The 27,899-nt window shown below is 43.2% G+C and overlaps 1 protein-coding gene across 7 annotated transcripts in view; it reads right to left on the bottom strand.

Moving 5' to 3' along the window:
• Positions 1 to 7,564, bottom strand: part of GV1 — a 120,193-nt gene extending 112,629 nt beyond the window's left edge. The window contains exon 1 of one of the 7 annotated variants that reach the window (XM_067789363.1): positions 7,421 to 7,564. The gene's annotated coding sequence lies outside the window, so the exon portion shown is untranslated. The other 6 variants (XM_067789368.1, XM_067789367.1, XM_067789365.1 and 3 more) reach the window with 6 other exon arrangements.
• Positions 7,565 to 27,899: the final 20,335 nt, after the last annotated feature.

The following is a 27,899-nucleotide window of genomic DNA, read 5'->3' as shown; positions in this document are numbered from 1 at the left end:
GTCATTTTTCGATGATGTAGGCATATGAGACGGTACGCTCTGGTATTAAATCATACTCCTGGCACTATCCCGATGGAGGCGATTTGTTTGACCCATTGGGTCATCACACTGAAGGATTTCGCTTAACGTTGTGGGAAAAACTGCCGAGATGGCGATAACAACGTCGTCTGCATACACTACTACCTTTACGCAATTTTTTCAAGCTCGAGTAGTATTTTGTTCAGTTCTACAGCCCACATTAATGAGGAGAGAGCACCACACTGGAGTGTTCCTCTTCTCACGTCTTTGCCACCGAGACCATGTCTGCCACTATAATTCTGTTCTCCGGAATTAATTGTATCCGACCACATATGTCGCTGTATACTCCAGCCCTTTGGAGGGCTTCGACAATAGCATTTTATAAACCATTCTATATTACTGAATGCACCGACATCAGCCTCTACGAAGGCAGCTATGGTATAATGTTTGTGGACGAGTGATTTTTCTACAGTGCTAATAAGCTCGGTTTCTTTTGACATGCCCTTCAGATAAGCATGATGCGCCTTTGAAGGGTTTGGCCCTGTTACTGTGGCCTTAATACTGATGTCCAAAAGCCTCTCAAGAACCTTAAGCATGAAATATGTGAGCTCTTTGGTCCGTAGTCTTTGGCATTCTCATGCGTTCATCTGCCCCTCTTTGGCAGAAAGATAACTTTTGTTTTCCTCCAGTTTTGTGGAACTTAAGTCACGGAAATAACGTTCTATACACCCTTTTCAGCCAGAGGACCATTGGGTCGCCTATTTTTTGAAGCATCACCCGGGTAATGCTATCTAGACCAGTAAATAAAAATGGGGAAAAACTCTTGAGTTCATAATTAATTTTTTCCTGTCTATTATGAAGTTCAGAAGTCCCTCAGAGGGCTGAGAGCGCCTACAGGTAGATTTTTTCTTTGGAGTATGCTCGCATCACAAGTGTGTATTCATGACGTTGTTCAGAGCGTACTCTGCTAAGTCTACCCATAGACCGTTCTTTTTCTACGAAGTGGTCATTGTTGTGCTGATTAGACAGAATTTAGCTCAATCTCGAGGAGTCCCGAGTGTTTTTATAGAGAAAGGATTGCAAGGACACTGCCTTTGCTACCCTAACAGTTTTTTGTAATGTTTGAGCGCAGCCCTGTATATCTGCCACACTTTGGTAGTGAGGCACTCATTGAACGCCTTCCTTACTGCTGTTCTATGCTTTCTAAGTTCCCCGTTCTACCAGGGTGGGTACTTCTTTTTAAGAATACTAACTGGGGTAGATTCGTTGTATGAAGTTGTTAGCGTCAGCTCAAGCTTACCCACTACCTCATCCAGCTCTTGAAGGAAGGTGATGTTAGTTTTAGAGTCGCTTATCTTTAGTTATGGTGTGGTAAGCCTTAGAAATTAGTCCCAAGGAATTTTTCTTGGGTTTCTTCGTCGGAGAGTCTGCCCCCATCTGAACTTTTACGTGTATTTTAAAAGTAATAAATTTTGGTTGCTACATTTTCTGAAAGAATTAAGTTTTCTGCTAATTTTTTTCTTTTAGACGTTGGGTTACGTTAATCCTTTTATCTAAAATATTCTTTTACAGGAAAGTAAAAGGAAGTTCTTGCGTTAAATGCAATGTTAAGCCCTTAAGTGTTTTTTAAGCACAACGAAAACAAATAACGTTTATAGCGCGGAATTAATTGCCGCCAGGGCCAGATTAACCAGTAGGCAGAACAGGCAGTGCGTGGGGCCGCCGATTTTAGGGGGCCCCCGCAAAATAAAAAAGGCTTCTAAAATTTTCTTACAAACATAAAATTCTAGAGAGTGAAAGAAAAATATAATCAGAACTGAAAATATTTTTACTTAAATAAATAAAACTCAGTTGACCGCATTCAAAAGGCGACGACCAACGAACTAGACAAGTTTCCTAAAAAGGACATTTCCGACTCGTTTGACAAATTGTATTAGCGTGCAAAGAAGTATATCGAAGTGAAAGGAGAGTTTATTGAATAATAAAAAGAAACATCCTGAAATGTACACTGGTTATTTTTATTAAAAATTTTGGTTATTTTTGGAACAAAGATTGTAGAAGCTTTCACCTTTAGTTTGACTGCGTTAGAAGAGAGTTTAGTTTCATTCCGTGAAAAGTTCAATGATTTCGAGGAAAAAACAAAACAATTATTACCTGGTGTAGGTTAAACAGAAATCGTTAAACATACGCGTCGTAGAAAAAAATAACCTCATGACGGAAATGCTCCAGAAATAGAATTTTCGCCTCGAGATGATTTCAGGACAAAAGGTTTCCTCGAAATCATCGACAATCTTCACAGTGAAAGTATATGGAAGTCTCAGAGAGATTTGCATTTCTCATCAACTTTTCTCTAAGTGATGGAGACCTCCACGAAGCTTTAAATAACTTAGTTCTTTTTTATTCTAGAGACTTGGAAGAATTTTTCATTGAAATGAAACAACCAAACCAAAGTTACGTGAACTTCAGAAACACTGATGCACAAAAAACTTATAGTCATTCGTGTAAGATTCTAATGGAAGATCAATTATCACACATTGTTCTGCCGAACGATCCTTCTCGCAATTAAAAAGAATCAAAGCTGCTGAAGAACTATAACGCGACAATAGCTACTCGAGATGTTAGGTATACTTTGCATTGAGTCAGATTTATTGAACAAAATCGATATGGATGATATAATTGATGAATTTAACGAAAACAAGTGAAGAAAACGACATGATTAAAACGTAGATAGTAATTTTATTGATATTATTACATTGTACAATAAAATTTTTATGAAAGATATAAGTTTGTATTTTTTAATGGAAGAAAGAATGGAGCGGGCGTGAAAAAAGGGCCCCAAACTGATGGTTGCCCAGGGCCCATTGAGGGTTAATTCGGCCCTGATTGCCGCCTGCATCGAGCTCATCAAAGTAGAACGGCGATTGTCGATAACCTCTGGCAAAGTCGCCGGAGCTTGATCTTTCAGAACCTTGGTGCCATTCATTGGTTGCTATTTCTGACAAGTGCGCTTTTGTTGCAAGCAAAGTATAATAAGAAGAATTTGACATGTGTTTTGGCTATCAGTGCTTTCAGACTTTGCAACATTTTTCATGAATAAATACAAAACAAAATATGTAAACAAGAATTTTTTTTTATAGCGAGAACGTTAAAAACAGTGCTTCGCGAAATTTTTTTTACGTGAATGCCCAAGCCGAAATAGGGCTCAACTGATAAGTATAAAGTTCTTCTGCTAATAACGCTTCCCAAGGCAGTCGGTTCTATGTACCGAAGCGACTCGGGATTTTTCCCGACGAAGGACTGTCATATCAGTGTAACCCCATTTAATTTGGTGCGTGCCTCCCACAAATTGTCATCCTCCCAGCAGCTCCTTGCAGCGGGACTGCTCCATATTCTCTTGCTCCGGGAATGTATCGAACCCAATCCGGGTCCGTCTCCTGACCCCGGTCCTGAGAAATGGTTTTGCTGCATCTGCCGGAAAATAAACTTATAGGACGGTCACACTCTTGTCAGTGTGTCTGGTTTAAGGGATGGTTGCATCGTACAGGTTGTTCTAGGCTAGATCCCAAAACCAGACGTCCACGTAACTTCTATAAATCTTTTGTGGCTCCTTTCTGTTCACGCCCTAGGACGTCCCGTAGTATGCGCCTTAGCGCGCCCCCCCCCCCCTCCGCTACCTCCCAGCAGCACCGCTGCTCAGCAAGACACAACAAGTAGCCGCTGCTGCTCGCGCCCCACGGCGCCACCAACTCACACGGCTGCTCCCACTCATACCTACAATCTCCGTAGTAGAGTCGGGAGCAATGCCGAGCATTAGCCCCTGCCCCCGTCTTCTCCCCCCTCTTTTCCGGCAGCAATTGTGTAGGGCAGAGAAACAGACTCTTAGTCCCTACCTCCCTTTGCACCGTTTGACAGAACAGAATATATATGTTTGCGACATCCGCCCAATGCAGCTCCTGCCATGGACGGTGCCACTTTCCTAGATGTTTTGGTCTCCGCGACGGCAACCCCCAACGGGTTTCATTGCGCCATGTTGCCAGGCCGCATACCCAAATACACCGGGTACCCCAATGCTTACCCAAGGACGTTCAGTCCCAGGGCCACAACAGCAGTCGCGTCCGAGCCTTCCACAACCCAGGCGTAGTCCCCCGTCACTTACTCCCAGAGTGACGACGTCTCCCCCTATGCACTTCAGAATTCTGCAGGTAAACTGTAATGGATTAACTGGGAATATCACGGAGATAGTCGATTTCTGTCCGGTCAGGCGATGCAAACCTAGAAATCATCAACATATGCATCCCTCCTGCCACCTGTTGCCCCAGTGGATACTGCCCTAATATCAGCGCCTTACTCACTGGCAACAATCGCATTATCTTAGGCGATTTCAATGCCCATCACGATCTATGGCATTCAAACTTGCGGGCGGACAGCAAGGGTGAGATGTTGGCGGATCAAATAGAAGAAACGACGTTCTGCACAATAAACGGCGACGCCCCCACACGTATGGTAGGAAGCTGTCACAGTTCGCCGGACATTTCAATCGTGAGCGCAGAACTCGTAAACTGCGTGAACTGGCAGCCGATGGTAACATTGGCATCCGACCACCTGCCTATACTTATTTCGCTCGAGCTTACCGCCGACTTCATCGTCACACAAAAACGCACTTTCATTAACTTTAAAAAAGGAAAGTGGGGCGCATACATATCCTTTACAGACAACCGCTTTGCTGCCCTCCCTATCCCGACTGATGCCCGCCAAGGGGAGCGTGCTTTGCGCAAGGTCACTGAATCCGCCTCTGCTCGTTTCATTCCCGCCGGTAGAATTCCCGAAATTCGGCCCACTTTCTGGCGGAGGCCGCAAGATTAGCGAGAGAACTTGAACTTATAAGACAGCTCGATCCCGGCGACCCCCAAAAAATGGATATAAACCAACGCATCAGCTTGCTTGTGGATGAACACAAGCGGGCGAAATGGGAGGAGCACCTAAGCGGTTGTAACCTCTCTGCCGGTGTAGGTAAACTTTGGTCCACCGTAAAGTCCCTATCGAATCCGTCTAGGCACTATGAAAAAGTATCCATCGCCTTTGCCGATAAAGTTGTGTCGGATGCAAAAAAATGCGCGAGCGCTTTCTGCCGACAATATATAATGCATTCTACGGTCGACAAAGATAGACGGAGGGCCAACAGACACGCACATAAACATAAATTCAGCGCGTCACCAATTACCATCACCGCCAAAGAGGTTTAGGATGCCATCGGTCATGCTAAACCATCCAAAACAGTGGCCCCACACGGCATAGCCATGCCGATGCTTAAAAGCCTAGGGAAAGAGGGTTTCAAATATTTAGCACATGTCTTCAACCTGTCTCTTTCCAGCTTTGTCATATCCGAAAAATGGAAAATGGCCAAGGTGGTCCCGCTACTAAAGCCTGGGAAGCCGGCTAACATAGGAGAGTCATATCGACGGATATCTCTCCTATCGCCAGTAGCCAAGACGCTTGAAGCCATTTTGCTCCCCAAAGCAAACTTGCAGCTAGCCTGTCATCAGCATGGCTTCAAACTCCATAGCACCACCATCGCGCTAAATGCCCCAGATAAATTGCGGTTTAAATCAAAACCCCCACCATAGAACAGTACTCGTTGCGCTAGACCTATCAAAAACGCGAGTCACTCTAGATCAACTTCGTTCTGGATACTGTAACAGGTTAAACTCTTACCTATCCAGAATCAACCCCGACATACAAAATGCATGCCCCGCTTGCAATGTGTCCCCACATGACACCAACCATCTCTTTAATTGTAATGTGGAACCAACGCCTCTAACACCCCTTTCAATAAGGTCCACCCCTATTGAAACAGCAAGTTTCCTTGGATTCCCGTTAGAGGATATTGATGACAATTTGTGATCGGTCGCATCTATTAGGTGGGGCGAAGCACTGCTACAACAACAACAACAACAACACTTCTAATAGCAAGACTACAGCGGCAAAAATTTGGTTTGGCCCCTTGAACCTTTAGGTCTGTGAATTTTAGTCGCCTTTCACGACCTGCATTCTGGAGATCAACTGTCTTCTTATCCGTTATCCCTTGAACCCTAGTTGTAATTTTTTTTCCAATATAGTTGTGCTATAACAACAGCTGGTAAATGGCGTAACATCTTCATACACGCTGTTTGTCGAAAGTAAAGGTCCATAAACTTTTCGAACAACTGTCTCTCGAATTCTTGTTGACAAGAACGATTTTACGTGATTATTTCTGAAATTATTCGCCTTGATAACTCTGGTTCACAACCAGAAGTCCAAAGAATCTATATTAATACATTTTATGGCTTTAATCACCCCAGCGGGTTAACCTCACCAACCTCACCAACCCGTGGCGAATCCTGTTTCTTTAACAGCCGAAGCTCTGGCAACCACAAGTTCCTCATGGATCTAGGGGGTGGGAGGGCGGTATCGCCTTGAAGGTTGCATGTGGTCATACTTAATCATTCCTGAGATGATAGGGCTAGTACCTTGATGGTGCTTGTTACCGGAACGTGTCGGATCAGCAACCGTCAAAGGACCATCAACATCGATAACACTCCCCAAGGCCTTCGGGGAGTGTCTTGATCGCTACAAAAACAACAACATGGCTTTAGAAAAAGGTTTTTGTACGACCCAAAAACTTATAGTCAACGCACAAAGGGTTAATGCACTTGTTTAGAATTTTTTAAAGTAAGTATCCCTACAACAATAAAATATTTCAACGGTCAATTATATCCTCTTTGATTTGCCTTGATTTCATCATGCTTATAACATTTTATTTAATTTTTGAAATGTAGAAAATACACTCATGTGGAACATCTCTAAGGAAAAACCTTTAACTACTAATATAGAAAAATTTAATTGAAATTGTTAAACTATCATCCAATTATCTTTGCCTTTAGTTCTACTGCAAATTTTTTTTAATCTCTCATATCAGCGCTTGTGATTTCCTATAACATTAATTAATAAATAAATTGATATTTTAATTTTTTTCGATTAGCGAATATTTTTTTTTGCAGTTTTGCGTTTACACGTTTTTCTAATTGGTGGATATGATTTTTCAAAATTAATAAATGTGTCTGAAAGTGTAACAATTTTTTGTTATATTTTGAGCGGTAACACTAAATAATTATTTGCCTCTGTGTTTTTATCCATTTTTACAAATTATCGCCCGCAAATTTATGTTTAGTTAATATTTTCACATTTCATTGGTAAACAATTCAATTTTCAATTTAATCACTACCGTTTTGTTTTGACAACTATTGATTTAATGCTGGCAGAATGATATCAATTTTTCTTTTTACACTTTCACTTCTTTATTTTACTTAATTATATTTCCACAAATTAAGCTTATAAAATTTATTTAATTATATTTAACGCTTACAAAATATAGCCACAATAAGCGCAGGAGATGCAAAAATGAAGCGTGACAACTTACTTTGGCGACACGAACTAAACTGAGCGTTTGCTGGAGACCGCATCAGCTCCAACTCTTTTTTCGGCGCGAAACTGTCGTCCGACGATCTGCACTACGTTAGCGCTGCTTTGGAGATCGTTTATTAGTACAAACATAAGTACCATGGTGCAACAATACAAGGTGGCAGCATGGAACAGCTGATTATAAACTTTTTTATTTGATATGATACATACACTTCCGGCGCAGTACGATTTTGACATTGGTCCATCGAATTTACAAAAACAAAGTACATGAAATTTTTATTTATGTTTGTAGGTATGTCACCATGCTGCCACCTTGTATCATTCCGCTATGATAAGTACATACTTGTTGGTGTTGGTTCGCACCGGAAACAGCTTTGGTATGTGCCTCGGCTCCCATCTCAATCGGTGACTCGGTTGTTTATGTGTGTTGTTTTTTGTTTTGTTTTATAATTTCGCAAACATCGTTTGTTATCAACTTCAAAACTGAATAATGTTTGTTTTGTGTGAGAGTTAACAGCGATGTTGGTAAAATGTGTTTTATTATAATTTTGTTTTCGTCAGATATATTGATATTAAGCGCTCGTTGGGATGTTATGGCATTTTTATCATTCTCATTGTAGCTTTATTAAGGAGCTGAACCTTGGTGTCTCGGCCAAATCCCTCTAAAATTCTCGCTTTTTCTAGGTTTAGTTGCCTGGGAAGCAGCCAATTACCTGCAGTTTTTCTGCAAAAGCGGTAAGCTTAGGGTCCTCCTTAGATACTTTCAGAAGCGTTTATGTAAAGCATATTTACAACTCGTAATGTTCAGATTTATTGCAAAAGAGGGTAAGCACCCAATATTAGAATAACAACTACCTTCCAGGGCAAATCTGACATATTCTGACCTGGCAAAAGTTTACTCTACCTCGTCTTTTTGCAAATGCAATTAGTTCTTACTGTTTGGAAATTAAGTCTACCAACAGTAATGTTACGTCAAAATGTAAACACACATCTAAACCCAATTTTCTTGCTTCTTGTTTTCATCTTGAGTAAGCTAAACTAATATTACCCTGTGGCTCTACACCGCTATGATTAGACCAATTCTTTTATACGGTGCAGTGGTCTGGTGGACGAGCTTGGATACTAAATCAAACCTGCGGGTATTCCAGAAGGTACAAAGAAGTGCTTTAATCTGCGCGGGGGTGCCGTGCGCACCACCCCTGCGGAGGCGCTGGACACTATTTTTAATGTGTTGCCAATAGATTTAATGGACAAGCAATGTGCGGCCTCTTCTGCTCTGCGGCTGCGAGAGTTATCCGAATGGCGAGACAATGTGGATGGCCATGCAGCTATCCTTAAGTATCTGGATTCGTCTACGTCGGACTATTGCGCTCCGACTGTATTTTTCAATATGAAGTACGAGGTTATTATCCCGGATAGGGATTATTGGTTGAAGGAGCCGCCGGACCTGAGCGATAGGCTACAGATATATACTGACGGCTCCAAACTGGATGACAAGGTGGGTAGCGGTGTCTTTGCACCTCAACTAGGGTGGAATCTATCATTTAGCCTACCCGATCATTGCAGCGTCTTTCAGGCGGAGGTGGCTGCTATAAATGAGGCCGCTGATCACCTGCGGAAGGCTGCTCACGGCTATAACTAAATTTGTATTTTATCTGACAGCCAGGCTGCACTAAAAGCACTTGGATTGGTCACATGTAAGTCCAGGACAGTAGATAAGTGCCGCAAATCTCTTAACGAGATCGCTGAGCAAACTTCCCTTAGTCTGGTGTGGGCCTGAACATTCGAATATACCGGGCAATGAGATGGCTGACGAACTTACAAGAGGAGGCACATCCGTTCCGCTTTCGTCGTCCTTGAAGGGATTGAGCATGCCGCTCGCTACCTGTAAGCTTATTTTGAAAGGGATTTTCCTTAGGGAAGTGGGTGGGAGATGGAGCAATCTTGAACACTGAATGGGATGCGAGACGCACAAAAAGTCTCCTTCCTCTTGGTAGGGGGGACATATCTCTGGTGGTTGGACTTATAACCGGCCACATTGCAATCGGGAGGCACGCACAACGGCTGGGTGCTCCCTATAATGATTACTGCAGGGGCTGTAAAGACGAAGGGGAGATAGAAACAATCAAAAATTTTCTGTGCGATTGTCCCGCGCTTTGGCACAAGAGGAAGAAATTTCTGGGATCTTCCTTTTTTCACGATCCTTGTGATCTGGCTAAGTTAGAACCTAAGAAACTCCTTTGCTGTATTGAGCTGTTGGTTTGAGTATGGGAGAGATCCACGTAGTATCACAATGGTACCTTTTTAGGCCTAAGTGCACTGGTGCTCGCACCGGTGGCCACTCTAACCTAACCTAAGCTAAACTAAAGCAGGTGACTGTATTGGCCGACGATTATGTCAGTACATCATGTGCAGTGCCTAAGACGTTAGACTCACTAAGTTGCTCATATCTCTAAAGAGATAAGACTTAAGGCACACGATAAACGTACTAACAGGACACTGCCTTCTGGCATCACCTGCTTTTAAGTTAGATCTCGCACGTTCTGTGTTCGTGTCCTGTGCTCGAGAGGTCAAGGCTTCATCTTTTAGTGGCTGCATATTTGCCAGATCTTGAGGCAGCAATGAAGCTTGGTCTTGGAAAACTTCTAGTGTATTTCAAGATACAGGAATTATTTTATAACATGAACCCAATAAGGTACTGGGCTTTTTCGTAGCACCATGGACAGTTCAACCTACCCACCTTACCTAACCTAACCTAACTTTCCTTTTCAAGTACCTAATCAGCCCCTAGTATCACTTTTTGGCAAACGTGATTATGCGTTGGTCTTTGTTTCGACATTTTTTTAGCTGTTAATGCTGGCTCCCAAGTAAACGAAGTCATTTACGGTTTCGAATCCGCCGATTCCTTCTTTGGCAACAGGGAGTTACTCGTTTTTTTTTTTTACCCAGCATAGAGAAAGCAGAACTAACGACCATTCCTACTTCGTCATAGTTAGGTGTCGAAATGTATATTCTATTGACTGCGGTCCTCATAACTGAAGTACGCTGCTACCAGGCCGCTTTATTGCTCCTGCAGAAATTCACCCCGTGTTTTATTCATTCTGCTCGGTTTACGGGCAGAATTTTTGGGCATTTTTTCTACTTTTCAGGCTTCCTTTTCATCGTTCTATCCGCCTCTCTCGTGAGATAATCATATACAGAGACACGCATTCTTTACACACTCTAAACCAATTACAAACAATGATAACATCTTATTTTGAACCATTAATGAGCTTGTAGGTTGTTGACGTGTATTAACCTTAACAAACTTGCTCGAGGCGGATGTATTCTGAGTAAAGAAGTAGAGTGCTTTTGTCTGGTAAAGCCTAAATGACTTGACAAATTTAACCACTTAGCCCCTTTTTCTTAAGTTCTTAAGTTCTTAAAAAAAAAAAAATGTAAGGTGCGATAACCTCTGAAGAGATCTAAGGCCGAGCTTCTCTTCCAATTTGCGTCGTGCTCCTCTTGATTTTCCCTACAAATTGGCCGGACGGGACCTACATGTTTTATGCCGACTCCGAACGGCATCTGCAAGGCAGATGAGTTTGCACAGAGAGCTTTTCATGGCAGAAATACACTCGGAGCGCTTGCCAAACACTGCCGAGGGGAGACCCAGCTTAGAAAAACTTTCTTCTAATTTAAAAACCTTATTTCTAAAATTTTTGATGTTGCTTTGTCCGGGGTGCAACCCAGGGCATACGGTGTGGTAGGCGGAGCACGCTACCATCACACCACGGTGGCCACCAAGTTCTTAACTGCTTAATTTTTTGGGATTAAGTCTTAAATTTGTATATAATACCAATTTCGTGGTTGTTTCGTGATCTCCTCAAAGGTGATACACAATATAATTAGTAGTATCCACTCTGGCGGAAATAAAACAAAAATAAATAAATAATTGGCCGAGCTTCTCCTCCAATTTGCGTGGTGCTCCTTTTAATTTTTCTTACCAATTGATAGGACGGGACCTACATGTTTTATGACAACTCCGAACGGCATCTGCAAGGCAGATGAATTTTCACTGAGAGTGTTTCCGAGTGTTTGCCAAACCACTGCAGGGGCGACCATGCTGAAAAAAATCGTTTCTTATTGACTTACTTAGAGAATCGTTCGGTAGCAACGATAATGCTGCGATTGATACCGATCTTACCTTTGGACAAATCCTCAGGAGATCCAAGTGAGTCGGGACCAAAATATTTGGTGATTTCACGTCATTATCCTCTATACAGCTGCAGCAGGATGGAGTTTCCAGTATATTGAGACGTACCGCATGGATACCCATGGGACAGTGCCCTGTCAAAACCCCAATTACCACTGATAGGTAAGTCTTAGTGAACCGAATTATTTCGGCAGACCTCCTTCTATCCATTTCGGCCAGAAAGATCTTACTACCCTGCAAAGCGTGGGGTCCGCCCAACGTTTGCTGAGCTGACTCGAAGTCCAGCTATGGAGGAGCAATCCACAAGTGGCCAGCGGAATCCCGAAATCCCTACAGCCATCTTCGTCCGGTTCAGTAGTACCGAGATGCGGGCTAAGAGGTCCGCTTGACAGCTACCGGGATATCACTATGGCCCGGTACCCAGATAATCTTAATTGCAAAATAGTTCAATGCAATCGCAAGCGAGGTCAGGAACTCCCAGACCACCCTCGATCGCACTGTAGTTGAGCTCAAGGTCTTAATAGCCGCTTATTAGAGTAGATGTTAAATTCCCTAACCGTAGCAGCACTGGATACCATTTCTTCCACCGTATCCTTAATCGCAGCAACTTCCGCTTAGAATACACTGCAGTGATCAGCCAACTTAAACTTGCGGCTTACATTTAGCTCTTGACAAAAGACCCCCCACCCCTCCAACCTTTCCGTCCAACTTCGACCCATCCGTGAACAATTTAAACGGTCGCCTGCCCCAGATAATTCCTTTTCCCCACACCTCTCTCGGTGGAATGACTGGGGTGAAGGTTGTACAGGGAGCAGTTATTGGCATACAATATTCCGTCCTGTCCGGGATAAAGTCGAAACTAGTAAGAAGGCTGGAGTGTGCGAAGTCAGAAAGCTCTTAGCCAATATCACGAAGCCTGACTAACGACCGGGCCGCGGCCGCCTTTCCCGCAATATCTACTCGATATATGTTCAGTATGAAATTCAGTGCCAAGGTAGGTGTTGTTCTGAGAGCGCCACTGATACCGATCAGCGCCGCCCGTTGCACTGACACTAACATTTTGGAGTTGCTCGCCGTGTTCAGTGCTTTCCAACAGACCAGCACCCCATAGAGCAGAAACGGTTTGACCACCATCTCATAAAGCCAGTGTACTACTCCTGGCGAGAGTCCCCATCTCTTTCCTATAGCCCCCCCCCCCCCCCCCCCCCCCACTACAGCAGTATAAGGCAACCGAAGTCTTCCTGGCCCTATCTGCGTCTCCAGGGCAGTGTCTTGTCCAAAACAATCCTCAAATATTTGACCCTATCAGAAAGTACCAACGGTGCCCCTCCAATCGAGGGAGTTCTGAAATCGGGCATCTTATATCTCCTTGTAAAAAGAACCAATTCCAATGACGGGTTGACCGCCAATTCACATGATTCAGCCCACCTAGCCACGGTATCCAGGTAGCCCTGCATAATATCGCGCAGAGTGCCCAGATATTTGCCCCTGACTAAGATAGCGAGGTCATCTGCATAGGCAATTACCCTACAACCATTGGCTTCCAGCTCCACAAGAAGCTCATTGACTACCACAACCCAGAGCAGAGGATATTATACCCCCCTATGGCGGGCCCCTGCAGACCCTCCTCTCAATTATGGCCCCTCCCCTCTCCGCTGCGACAATTCTGATGGAAAGAAGTTTGTTAATAATTCAACCAGAGCCCCATCGACTCCTAAACCAACCAGAGCTCTTTCGATAGCCCCCGGTAAGACATTGTTAAAAGCCCCCTCGATGTGATGTATATTGGAATGATTTTCCGTCATCCCTTGTCAAATTTGGTTTTTAAACAAACCGGTTTCGGCATTGTGCCATCATCAGTGTCGATTTTCGTTCTCATCTGTTTTTGTCCTGTATTTATAGTTCGTAGGTAAATGAACAGGTATTGTCAAAATTGATGTTTTGTGTTTATTTGTTCTTGTGTGTTTGTCTGTTGTACCTCTGTGTTTACTTTGCTTCTTGTAAACAAGTTTTAAAGGCTCGAATATTGTGTCAGAAATTGTGTTTATCTGTTCGTTTATTATTCTATCGTCGAATGTTTTCTGTTTGCAGATTTCCATGTTTTCGAGTACGTTGAGACGTCGGCCTTTTGCTTGTATGTGAAGAACCCTAACTGTTTTATTGATGTTTGCTGGGGAACATGCATGTGTAGAAAGGCACCCAGAGTAAACTCTTTATGTTCTAGCCGCTTTGATCGATAACATAAAATTTTGCTGCTCATCTCAGCTTACGCGACCGAAGTAGCAGGGTTAAGCTCTAGTCAACTTTAACTGTAGTTTAAACTCGCACTGAAAATCCGGGCATTAGTGGAGAATAGTGTAGAGATAAAAGAGACACATTTCAGTTGCAACTGAGTATAATGCATACTGAAATTTAGCGGTACTAATTTTCTGCGCCATAATTTCAGTGGTGTAGATAAAGTTTAACACTTAGCAGTCCATACAAAGCTTGAGTGTTTATGTAATGCGTGTAAAAAAACACAGCTAATAGCGAACTAAAAAGTTAAAATAATTTTCAAAATAATTTTCGAACAATAATGAACGAAAAATACTAGTATTAGAAGTGAAAAAAGCCTGGGCGCTTTTTGTGTCATATTTTTCGTATATCGAGCGCCCGACGATTTTTTCACAATGATACTAGTTTCGTTTATTATTGTTTTAAACTTATTTTCAAAATTATTTGTAACTTTTTAGTTCAGTATTATTTAAAAGAGTGTTTTTTAGTATTTTTACACTATATTTATTTAAATCACAATAGCTCTGAATTGGTGGATCGGAATAATGACATATGTAAACTAGCGACAAATAGTACACTATATGTGACCCGGTCTATGAAAAGGTGGCTTATGACTCAAAAAAGAAATTGCGAGAAACAGCTGTTAAAGATAAACAATGCATTTTAGAAATATTTTGACAGTTGCATAGTTACCGTTTGAGTGAAATTGGTTTTCAGTCACTGATAGTCAAATTAACACGGGCCCTGTTATATGTCAAAATTAATTCGCTAGTCTGGGTTAAGCGGCTGTCGTGGTGTGGTGGACATCACGCGAAGGACTCTGAGTTCAAATCTCAGGCAAGGCAACATAAAAAATTTAGAAAACGGTATTTTTAATTAAAAAAAAGTTTTCTAAGTGGGGTCGCCCCTTGCAGTGGTTTGACAAACACTCCTATTGCATTTTTGTCACGAAAAGTTTCTCATACTTCGTTTATACGTGCGCATACGTCGCTTTAATTTACTGCGATTTCCCCTCAAAACACATGCTTAAACAGTTTTTCAAATCGTTTTGAAAATAAGAAGTTACGCCACCTAGCTTTTCAAATCGGTAGCTAATTTTTCCAAACGGTTAGAACAATCGTATAATCACTTTTCGGAGTGAACGCGTATTGAGAATAAACTGTTCGTCACAATTATTTTACTTAAATAACGTAACGAATTTAGGGAAATTCCGCTTATTTGAAACCTTCTGCTAACGTTCCAATCGTTAAACTGTTGGATAAGATCACTCCACTATTTAGTATTGCAAACTGGTCTTTATTTAGATTGCTTCAGGAGTAATACTTCACAATTATACTTCAGAACCAATAGCGCGTATAAATCAAAACGGCTTAGTCATGCCTCAGCTTGCATTGCTTTTATACTCTCGGTTTCCTCGTTCACCTATTTCTCCTAAGGTCTAGTAATTTCGTGAGCTTCATGCTACATTTGTAGTTTGTAGCCATATGCGTCTGTATATGTGAGTACTACTTCGTCTGATGGTGAGTATCTCTCTGTTGCCTTGTATGTACATGTGTAGATGATGATTGATTTGTTTACGCACATACGAGTTGCTGCTTAGTATCGGATTAGGGATGCTAGTATCACTTAGTGATGTGAATATTTGTCACAATAACAACAAATATGTTTTGGGTTTTAAAATAAAAATAGGTTTTGGATAATAAAAGGACAGATGCAATTTCTTGCAGATATTTTGAAATTTAAGCTGTTCAATGAAAAGTATTTAATTAGTTATTTAAGGACGTTTGCTTTGATATCGATATAGCATTGTGCTTATAAATGCTTTAAGCAAATATGTGGTGAACCAAATCGGTTTTTCACAGCACGGTTATTGTGTCGGTATAAACAAATTATCGATGAAAATTCATCTGCTGTTCGCAGGCGACATAAAACGTGTTTGTCTAATCAATCTTGCACATTTGTAGGAAAAATTTAATAGGAGTACGTGGAAGAAAAGCTCGGCCTTCATCTTCTCGGATTTAAATCGCGCAAGGTACTCTTTTTAATTGAATTTGGGTTTGGATTTTAAACTTTGAGGTTTACTTCAAGAAAAACAGATATGGCCCTAAAAGATATTCCTAATCTTTTTTGTTGGTACAGGAAACTTTGGAATACATATAGATTCATAGATAGCGAAAAAGATACTTATAAATGTATTAAGAACTAGTGGGTGTATCTGCCAAATGGTAGAAAAAATTAAACTTTAGCTCCCTAGATCAAACAGCGATCAATTTGAAAAGTGACATTCGTCAGAAAACACGAAATACTGACTATCTCCACCATATACATCAACCGAACTTTGTATTTTTACAAAGCCTCAGTGATCTCTCGATGATTTTTAAACGTTGGCTGTAAGGAAGATATTAAACATTTGTCAATTACGGATTACATTTATAGCTTTTTTATTAGTTAGAAACTTGAAAACCTTACACATATAAAGTTGAGTTCATCGTGACAATGCAGTAAAATAATCTACGCTTTTATATATTGTGACGAATATTAGCATCACAAATTGATACTCACATCCCTAAAGTTATTAAATAAAGGCACAACAACATTAAAGCAAGCTACATAAACACATTAATCATCATTTACACATGTACATACAAGGCAGCAGAGAGATACTCAACATCAGCCGAAGTAGTACTCACATATACACACGCATATGGTTATGCGAGAGACTATAAACTGCAAATATACATGTACATATATGGCTGGGAACCAGACATGAAGTTCGCGAAGTTACTAGACCTTAGGAGAAATGGGTGAGCGAGGCAACAGAGAGTATAAAAGCAGCGAAAGCTGAGTAGTCAGTAATTAGTTTGATTTAAACACGCTATCAGTTGCGAAGTGAAGTTTAATTGTGAAGTATAATTGTACTACTCCCAACGTAGTCCATTTTGCAATACAGAATATTGGAGTGATTTATGCAACAGTTTAGCGATTCGAACGTTAGCAGAAAGTTGCAAATAAGCAGAATTTCCCTAAATTCGTTACAAAATTTTCCATCCCTAGGATTATTTTCTGTCAAATTTTCACGTTTATCTTTTATATTGTACTGCACTCTAGAGGTAGAATTTTGCATCTCTTAAATTTGATCATAATTACCGATTGTCGAAGGGAAAAATTTATTTTTAGAAATCTTGTTATATAATTTACTATTAGGAGTTAAGAAAGATAATGAAGATAATCTCGATATATGTAAACTAGGTCTAAGCATCCAATCTTCAGACCTTGGCTCTGGTCGCAAAATCCTCTGTAATCAGCCAAATTTTCTGTTAAATTGGAATGCTTTTCAACGAAGGCACTTTTTCTGTTCCCTACTAAAGGTGAATGAAACCATTCTAATAAATCTTTAAAATTGTTGATTGACTTAAGCTGCTGAGTACCAAAATGATTGCATTAAGAAACATCAATCAAATTTGTTGTTGCTCTTTTATTAGGTAATAAGTTTGTAGCCAATAAATGTATATTTTAATCCGAAAACCAGCTATCCTACAAACCATTAGGTACGCAAACATAATCTTTCCGAATTAGTAATAAACAGAACAATAGAATTAAGAATCAAACAAGTTTGACTTTTTCATTCAAAAATCAATTGCGGAATCTCACTTTCCGTGCACCCACTAAATACTTCTGTTGTGCAAAAAAAAAAAAGATTATTAGCGCTTAATTAAGAGACATTGTTCTGAGTGAAACACACAATGAGCATGCAATTTAATAAAATTATTCAGTTGATATATAGGGTTATATATTAGACTGGGTCGATTTATTAACCGATATCGCGCCATCGATTTTTCGATAGGATTCGGGCTCAGAAAAAAAGTTCCACTAAGCATTAGAGATGGCAAATATCCGTGTACCTGTGATTTTGTCACAGCTACTGAAATATCAAAATACACTTCAGCGACAGCTTACAAGGAATATTCGTGACTGATTGCCTGTGACAGCGTTTATTTCCCGTTACCAATCACAGATTCAAACATAGCTCTCATCACAGGAACAAATCGCTTCTATGCTATGAACCAATACAATGAGCAAGTTTCTTAAGCTGCGACTGAATAACAGTAGATGTCTCAAAAAATTACGCAGTGTTTATTATTCGCAACACAATCCGCAGGAAAAAATATAAAACTGAGTTAATTCTATATGACAGCATGACACTGTTAATACGCGTTCAAAAATATCGAGAGAGGTGTCAAAAGACGCGTATTGACCTCGACAACAATAAGCCGAAGGCGGAAAATAAAAATTTTAGCTCGTTCAAATAATATTAACGAAAACCCGGAAAATGACCCTGGAGTGCTCCGAAACGGGTTTGGAGACCAAAACTATATCCGCGCAAAACACTTATGTTCACAATTTTTTTGTGGGTATCACAAACTCTTCAAAATTACAACAACCACATGAAAATTTTCAATTTCTTTCACAAATATCTCTTGACAGACCCACAATTTTTATTTCCCGCCTTCGGATTGTTGTTGTCGAGGGCAATACGTGTCTTTTGACACCTCTCTCGATATTTTTGGACACGTATTAACAGTATCATGCTGTCATATAGAATTACCAAAACTGATTCCTGTTGGCGTGGTATTTTTTTCAGTCACAGTCACGGTTAAAAGCTACTGTGACTGAGCGGTCACAATCACAGATAACATTGCTCCTCAAAAATCACGGGATCGGCCAACATTACTACGCATACCCAAAAAATAATTTTCGAGCCTGCGAAAAAATAATGGCGGAAGGGTAAATTTTTCAACCAAAACACTGCCCAAAACCCAAAAAATAATTTTTTTTGCAAAAAACTTTTGTCGCCAGCGTTTTTACAACAGTTTAAAAAAAATATTTTTTGGGCTTTGGGGAGTGTTTTGGTCGAAAAATTTACCCTTTCGCCATTTTTTTTCGCATGCTCGACAATTATTCGTGGTGGAACTTTTTTTTCCTGAGCCCAAATCCTATCGAAAAATCGATGGCGCAATATCGGTTAACTTTCGTCCGTACAAATCAACCCAGGTTAATATACATACATATATACATATGGAGCTTTTCACGTAAAGTGTTCCCACTCGAAAAATTTTATGTCTCCCAAATCTACCTAAGTTGGTTAAAACACTGCCATTGAGATAAGGCTGCATGCTCGCCAAAATTTAGATCCTGATAGGACATTGCACCCAATATTTTTAGATATGAGACAGCTTGTAAAGTAATCGACAAGGATGCCCAATATGGCCGGCATTTCCCATGTCCACGCTGTGATTAAGATCGCCGAGGGTTTTGTCGATGACAGTGTGAGATTTCGCGAAGTGACTACGGAACCTCCGTAGCATAACTTATCGATGGATGGGCCAGAACCTGTTGCCATTATCCTGCAGTCACCGGCGTAGGACACAATCGTAACTCCTTCTTGTCGAAAAGAGAGCTTAGATATGTAAAAAATAAAAGTGGGGATAGGACCTTTGATGACTGGGCGGAAGGGTGGGGGTGGAACCTTACAAGTCTTGCAGTAACATTCTGTGATTGACTGTATCAAAGGATTTTGATAAGTCTAAGCTAGTTTCCAATTTTCAGGGATGACGAAAGTGGACCGAGACAGGTTGAAGAACAGCGCCAGATATGTTAATCCCTCATGGCTAAGGCTTTTAAGCATCGGCATAGCAATCCAGTCGGGGGGTATTGCTTTAGATGGTTTAGCATGCTCGGTGGCTTCTTCAACCGCTTTGGCGTTGATGGTATTCGTGGGGGCGCTATGTTTATATGTACTTGTGCGCGCATGTGTTGGCCCGCAGTCTAGATTTTTCGACCAAGGAATGCATTAAATATTGCCGACAGCAAGCGCTCGCCCATTTCTTCGCATCCGATAGCACGTTGCCAAGGGCGAAGGATATTTTCTTATTGTGTTCGGGTTTCAGAGGGACTTTACGGTTGATCAAACTTTACCTACACGGGCAGAGATATTGCAGTTTTTTAGGTGTTCCGCCCTTTTCTCCAGCTTGTGTTTGTCTACGTGCAATCCGATGCGCAAGTTTATATGCCTTGGCGTTGCTGTCTTACAAGGTCACGTTCCCTCTTTGCGGCCTCCGTTCGAGAATGTGGCCGGATTTCCGCAATTCTTCCAGCGTGAACAAATGGAGACGACGCGGATTCAATGACCTTACCTTATATATCCGAGTGCCACAGATCGTGGTTGTCATTAAAATCGCCAAGAATGATGCTGTTTTCACCAATGAGAAGGCCACTGACATCAGTGCAATATCTACTAGAGAAGCAGGTGACAGCAGGGATGTAGAAGTTAATAATTTCTAGATTCGCATTGCCTAACCGGGCAGATGTGCCTTGATGCGCCAGGATATTGTCCCTGTGGCTGATGTCGGGATCAAATAAAATATACTTCACTGTGGTGGTGATAAAAGTGAATCTGCCTTTATTACCTCTAGCCGGATCTTTTGTGTGGATATTATGTGCAGCTATGCGGATGTTGTGCCGCTTCATGAAGCACTGGAGTACCGTCGGGGGATTTCCGTTGCTGGGCGCAGAACATCTAGTCAAATGTCACACAAGTTTTGAAGAAACGACAGAGTCGACGAATGTTGGGATCTAACCCAGAACACCCCATTCGGTGCAACCGTTCTTTGCATGTGACACAAAAAAACTTCGTTTCCGGCACACCCAGAAAACCTTTTCCTTGGCCGGGGTTAGGTTCAACACCTTCCCGGAGCAGGAGAGTATAAAGCAGTCTCGCTGCAAGAATCTGCTCGGAGAATGACAATTTGTGGGAATGGCGTAACAAATTAAACGGGGTTACACTGAAATTACAACCTTTGGTCGGGAAAAAACTCGATCCGATCTGGTACACAGAACCAGCTGCCGTAAGAAGCGTCCCATAAAACCATTTATTGTTTTTTTTTTTTTTTTGTTTTATAAAACCATAATTATTAACGCTGCCCCACAGAGTGGCTCGTAAATTTTGATTACCAAAATACAGTTGTACATCTGTTTATACCCTCATGAACGCTGATATTACCTTACGGTAGGAACAGCGAGGGATGAGGCCTGCGTCAAAACAATTGCATCTAGCAACATGTACTCAAGAACCCATACAAAGAGACAATTGATGTGCTCGTGAATGCAAAAGCTAACATCACCGACACACAGGAAATGCGAGGAGGGTTGGAGGAAGCGGAAGAACAATTGAGCATAGCGATAGTGGCAGGAAAAGTAAAGCGGACGACGTTGATTTTGTGTAGTTAATAGACTTCGCCGCGATGTAGTGGTAGCGTGCTTCGCCTACCACACCGAAGATAATGGATTCAAGTTCCGGGCAAAGCAACATCAAAAATTTATAACCAAGTTTTTTCAGTTTTCTGCCATGACAAGCTTCTCAGTGAAAACTCATCTGTCTTGTATATGCCGTTCGGAGTCAGCGTAAAAAATATAGATCCCGTCCCGGTAGGAAAAATTAAAAGAAATATGACACAAAATAAATCTTTTCGGCGGTATATAGCGCTTTGTATTTATTTTTATTTTATTTAATATCTTCGTGGCAGCTAAAATACGCACAAGCAGTAACACAAGGAAACTTTGCCATCAGGAAGCTTCTCCACTTTGATCTAACTACTGCCCACTGAGAGCAATGTTGTGAGAAAAATCGCAGCGCATCGGAAAAATAGAACTCCATACGGGCGCCCAGTGCGCAGTGTATATACCGGTTGTCGTGAGGTGAACGGTATTAGTCTGAGGTGCTTCAGGTACCGACTGAATAATGGTCAAAAATTCGACTGTCAGATTAACGGCTGACGGAAAGTGCAAAAGCAGGTCAAATTCATGCCGATAGAGTAGTTTACTTTTCAATTGCATACATAGTCTAAAGTAGCATTTATTGGCAAGAGTGATTCTTCGCTGGATTGTAGATCTGATATTATTGTTAGTGTTAGATAGATAGATAATTAATTGAGGATCGCACTGCGACCATTGGTCTATTGTGCCCTCATTTGCTTCACAACACCTCATCCAAGCCGACATCACTGATGAACCCTAGCAGTTCACCTGGCTTTAGGGATTTGATGTGAGAATGCTCTGGCCATGGTGAGCCCATAAACTTAGCTCTACGTCTTGAGATTGCATCACACTCCAGGAGGATATGGTCCGCCGTCTCCGCTGATCGATCACAAAATCGGCATGTGTTGTTCGATATTATACCCAGCTTTTGCATTTGTGTGTTATTTTTCGAGAGGCCTATAAATGCCCTGTATCGAGTTGTGCAGTAACCCCCTAACAGTAGCTTAGATTGTCTCAGGCCTGGCATATTACGCCAGTGTTCTTCCCTCTTTTCCTTTTCTTCTGCTAATAGATGCCCCCTAATTTCCTGTGGGCCTACTGGCAGGAATGGCTCAGGAACAATAGGTCGTATCGTTGCTGCTTCTCTGGCCAGGCTGTCCGCCTGCTCGTTTCCCTCGACTCACCTGTGGCCAGGAACCCAGGCCAACAGTAGTTCATTGTGTGCTCCTAGTTGATTTAGCTTTTCCACGCACTCAAGGACTAGTGCTGATTTTATTTCAAATATCGAGATGGCCTTGAGGGCGGCCTGGCTGTCACTGAGTATGGCAATTTGCCCATTGGAGTATTTCCGCTGAAGGTTCAGGTCCGCGCACTGGCTTATGGCGAATACCTCCGCTTGCCAAATGCTCGGGTATGCTCCCAGGGGTATTGATATCTTGGCTCTGGGTCCAACGACTCCAGATCCAATCCCCTCTGGGGTCTTCGAGCCATCGTTATACCATACTATACTGTTTAGCTGCTGAATGCTCTCAATGCTGTTTTCTTCCCACGTACCCTTGTCTCCCAGTTCTACTTTATATCTTTTCTCATATACTATCTGCCTGAGGATGTCATCCCTCGGGAGTTGAGAGATTGGGATCTTCTCTCTCAATTCCTCCATGTTCCGGGACGATATGACTTTACCTTTGCCCGAGCCCTCCTTGACGATATTAAGGAGGGCTCGCTTGGCTGACTGCTCTATCGATATATGCAGCGGGGTTAGATCGAGGATAGCTTCCAGCGCTGATGTGGGGCATGTGCGCATGGCTCCCGTGATGCACACACATGCCAGTCGCTGAAGTTTTGACAGTGCTTGCCTCGTCGTCGTCCGAGTTGTTCTCGATGCCCAGGCTATTGAGCCATATGTTATCATAGGTTTTACTATCATGGTATACATCCATCTTAGCACGTGTGGGCTACAGTCCCATAATTTGCCTGCTAGACGTTTGCATACCATGATGGACCTCGTGGCCCTAGTCTTCATGGAGTCGAAGTGTTGTTTCAATAAGAGCTTGGTGTCAAAAGTGATCCCCAAGTACTTCACTGCGGTTCCATATTCTAGTTCCACGCCATCTATTGTTATTGCTCTCAGGGCTGGTAGGACCCTTCTTCTGGTGAAGGGGATGATGGTTGTCTTAGATGGGTTGATGTTAAGACTCACATTGGCGCACCATTCCCTTGTAATGTTCAATGCTCTTTGTATTATGTCACAGAGCGTACTCTCGAATTTACCCCTTGCAATTATGACGACGTCGTCAGCAAATCCTTGGCATCTTATGCCACTGTCTGATAGATTTTGCAGGAGTTCATCCACTACTAGGCTCCACAAAAGGGGTGACAGGGCACCCTCTCGTTGTAATAACCTTAACTGCGCTGCTGCCTACTTGAGCTTCAGCGATTCTTGTGCGGAGTAGATTGTCAATCCATTTTTGGATTGGCACCTGAACTCCTCTTCTCTGCAGTGCTATGTTTACGCTTTCGTGAGATGTGTTGTCAAAGGCACCCTCAATATCAAGGAAAGCGCAAAGCACTGTTTCCCCTGTTTCGAACGCCCTCTGTATTTCAGATGTTAACTGGTACAGAGCTGTGTCCGTGGACCTACCCGCTCTGTAGGCATGCTGGCTATAATGTAGGGGCCAGCTCTTGAGGGCGTTCGACCTGATTTCTTGGTCTATTATCTTTTCCATTGCCTTCAAGACAAAGGAGGTTAGACTTATTGGTCTGAAGGACTTTGCTTGTGAATAGTCCTTTTTACCTACCTTTGGTATGAATACTACTCTTGCTCTTCTCCACATCGTGGGTATATATGCCAATGCCAGGCTGTCTCTCATGACCCTGGCGAGATGTAGGATCATCTGTGTCCCTTGCTGCATTAGCGCCGGGTAGATGCCATCCACCCCCGGAGATTTGTATTTCTCAAAAGATTCCACTGCCCATTTGACTCTGGCCTCACAAAAGAGGGAGTTGGCTAGTTGCCAGTCCGATGGGGTTGGTCTAACTCTGGGGAATACAGGTTCCGGTACTTGCGGGGAGGCCTCAGGAAAATGCGTTTGTAGCAAGGCCTTTGCTCGCTCTTCCATCGTTTCGGTATAGGTACCGTCTGGGAGCCTAATTGCTAGGTTTGTCTGTCTCTGCTCTTTGGCTAGGGCCTTGTGTAGCCTTGCCGCTGCAGGCGTGCTGGAAATTCCCTCACAGAAATTCCTAAAACTTTCCCTTTTTGCTTTTCTTATCTCCTTATTGTACTTAGTTAGATTTTGGGTGTATTCCTCCCAGTTGCCGGTTCTCCTTGCCTCGTTAAAGAGTTTCCAGACTTTCCTCTTTAGCAACGTCAGGTCATAAGACCACCAGGGGGTTGCCTTCTTACCCTTAATCAAGGAGACACGGCAACTGGAGTTACAGGCATCTATCATTATTTGATTTGCCCTTTCCACCCTGCTCTCTAACTCGGTACAATTGGTACTTCTGCCTTTACTCTTAAGGCTATCTATGTTAGCTTCTATAATACTTTTGTAGCTGTCCCAGTCTGTTTTCCTGGGATTTCTTCTAGGGTTGGTTTGCCCCGATACAGCGCCCAGCTCGAACCTTATGATTCTGTGGTCCGAAAGGGAGGGTTCTTCTGAGACCCTCCATTTCGCGATCATATTCTCAGTTAGGTTGTTGCCGAGTGTTATATCAAGGACTTCTGCCCTAGCTCTCGTAACAAACGTCGGTTTACTCCCGACGTTGTATATACTTAAATCATTGCTGGCTATATATTCTAGCAAACACTCACCCCTTTGGTTGGTATCACTGCTGCCCCATTCCGTATTGTGGAAGTTAGCATCGCTTCCTATGATTAGAGGAAGTTTCGCTCTTCTGCAGTGAGCTACCAGCTTCTGTACGTTATCTGGGGGGACCATGTTGTCGTCCCCCGGGAAATAGGCTGCGGCTAGCACAATGCTGCAGTCGTCCCCATTGATCTTTGCATCGATTTGCACCACCACCAAATCTCGACTTAAAAACTCTGTAATGCAAAAATAGTTTATATCTGTTTTCGGATCGTCGTAATCCGACAACCCGCTCTCGCTGTCGTCCTGCTTGTTTAATGCCAGCTCCTGGAGGTTCAAGCCCTCGATGAGCTCCTGTGTGGTAGGGATTTCATCATCCCTTGGCTGTGCGATTGCATCGCTTCCGATTGCTGCGGTGGAAGGGTTTGTGGACTCACATGCTCGGATGGTGTCGGTGCTTGCGTCCGACATGTCCTCGTCCGACGTCTCGTGTTTGTCGATGCCCTCTGCCTCCGCCCTTTCTTCTGGCCGCTCACTGTTGCCTGGTTGCCTCCAAGGTCTCACATGGATCAAGCCATATCTGTAATGCAGCTTGAAACCATTCCTACGAGTGAGCTGACGTAGGCCCGTTTCTTCCGCGCTGCAATTTATGATGCGCCACCTTTGCGTTTTGAGGCCCTCGTTTTGGTTCGCGAGGAGCCGGATCACAAATTCTTAGGGGCGTTCCGCACTCCTGGGGAGGAACATTGTCACATTATGTGTGGGCGGTATATCATCCCAGCGCCTCGTACATAATGGTGGCCCTGTCCACCCCTCGAGTGTTGGTACTACCTTTTCGAGCCACTTCGCTGTTCTCTCGTCCTCGCAGTCTACGAGGAAGACCCCTGCTCTGAAATACACCCCGCAAAATATTAGGGCATGCCCACACCCCCCGAACACTCCCTCCATTATCTGTTCCTGGAGAATCGTCAGGTCCTCTTGACTGAGGGCATCCGCTGGGTAGTTCCTGGGCAGCACAGCCACTCGGATACCCCTAAGGGCGTCCGAGTAGCTCTGCTGCCTTGGTGCTGTCTCAGCGGGTAACCCGGTCGCCCTGGCCAAATTCTCCCGGCGCATGGTTGCTGTGATCTGCGGAGCATGGTACCGTTGCCTTTTTGAACTGGGAGTTTCCTCCGGTGTGATCTGCCCGATCCTACGGTTTTCAGCGGGACCGGGTGTATGCTGGCCAGCTGCCGCTGGCTGTGCTCTACTTTCGCCTCTATTCCTCCGTTCGGCGGTCGCTGATCTCTGCTCGTTGGCTGGTTTCTGCCTGTGCTCGTCTGCCCTGGCTCTTGCCTCCCTGGGCGACAGGCCCTCCTCAAGGCAACGGAGATACCATTTTATACCTGACCCACTTAGTCCCAGGCGCCATTTGTCCGTAAGCGATCCTGGTCTGCCCGGTGGTGGTAGTGCAGGTTGCCTGCCTCTGTTATGCCTTCTGTTGGTCCTCCACTCTTCCCGGTTTCGTCTGGTGTCGTTCCCTTTCTGGGTCCTATCACAGCTGCCTTGTGAGCTGCTTTCAGAATCATGCTGCGACGGTGATCGCCCATGCTTACTCGGCTCTCTAGAAGGCCTGCTAGGATGGTTGTTGCCACCTTCTCTCGTATGTGTAGAGGTACCCTCGGAGCTACGTTTGGTTGCTGTACCTCTTTCCTCGGGAGGCCCGCGATGCTCTATGGTGGTACTGGGCCCTCCATGGTTCGCGGGTTTATTGCTCGACGCCTGTCCCTCCTGCTCCCCTTCCTTGATTTGCCCGCGCTGCTCACCAGTGGCCGAGATGCCTCTGGGGATCGCGGGTTTCGTCGCCTTTTGCTTATTATGCTCTTCTGGCCCGCGTTGCTTTCCTTGGGTATCTGTGTCGCCCTTTGGGTTCGCGGGTTTAAGAGCCGGTTCTCTGCGCACTCCAGCACTGGTGGAGGGAGGTTCGTCATCCCTCATATGCTCTAAGAAGAGCATTGCCTCCTCTCTCGAGAGGCTCTCCAAGAATTGCCTGGAGTACTTGCGTGGCCTGCTACTGCTTTGCCCGCTGCTCTTCTTGGAGCCCGTTTTCTTTGTTTCGTTGCTGTTGTTGTTTGGTTTTTTTGTTGTTGTTTTGGTTTTGGTTTTTTGTTTTTCTTCATTTTTTGTCGTACGACAACATGCTTGACGTGGCAAGCGTAGTTGTCAAATTATTTATTTGGGGAACTGGGTTGGTCCGCCGCGGCAGAGCCCCTTGACGCGGTAAGGCTATGATTACTCCCCAAGGTGGCCCGGTGTTGTGGACCTCCTGGCTGCAAACCAGTTCAATGGGCATGGTGACGCATGACACCCTGGATTAGGAGGTGACAGTTCCTGGTTACCGATAGCATTCGACCACATCTGTCAGGTGAGCGCGGTTGCGCCGCTCCCATCTGACCAATTAGTATCGAATGCGTCGGCATAAGCCCCTGCACCGCTACAAGGTGACTGTCTTCGCAGGAGATTGTTAGTGTTAATCCTGGGTCCCAAATAAATGAAGTCTTTTACTATTTCGAAATGATCGCTGCCAACATTAGCGTGGTTGCCAAGCGGCAAATGCGCTGACTCTTTGCTCGATAACAGCAAAGCCATCACTATCAAAACCATTATTATTATTTTTTTTTTTTCATTTCTTCTTCCATATTGGAGAGTAAACCTTCCGCCACGGGTGTTCAGGCTGCTAGTATCAATTCATCAACATACGCCAGCAATTCCACATTTTATAGAATACTGTTCCAGCGCGGTTAAGTTCAGCAGATAGTTTAATTTTTCTAGCATCTAATTAAAGAAATCGCACG

The sequence above is a fragment of the Eurosta solidaginis genome, chromosome 5 (assembly GCF_040869045.1).
Source record: "Eurosta solidaginis isolate ZX-2024a chromosome 5, ASM4086904v1, whole genome shotgun sequence".
Taxonomy (NCBI): Eukaryota; Metazoa; Arthropoda; class Insecta; order Diptera; family Tephritidae; genus Eurosta; species Eurosta solidaginis.
This window is presented reverse-complemented; position numbering and strand designations above follow the sequence as displayed.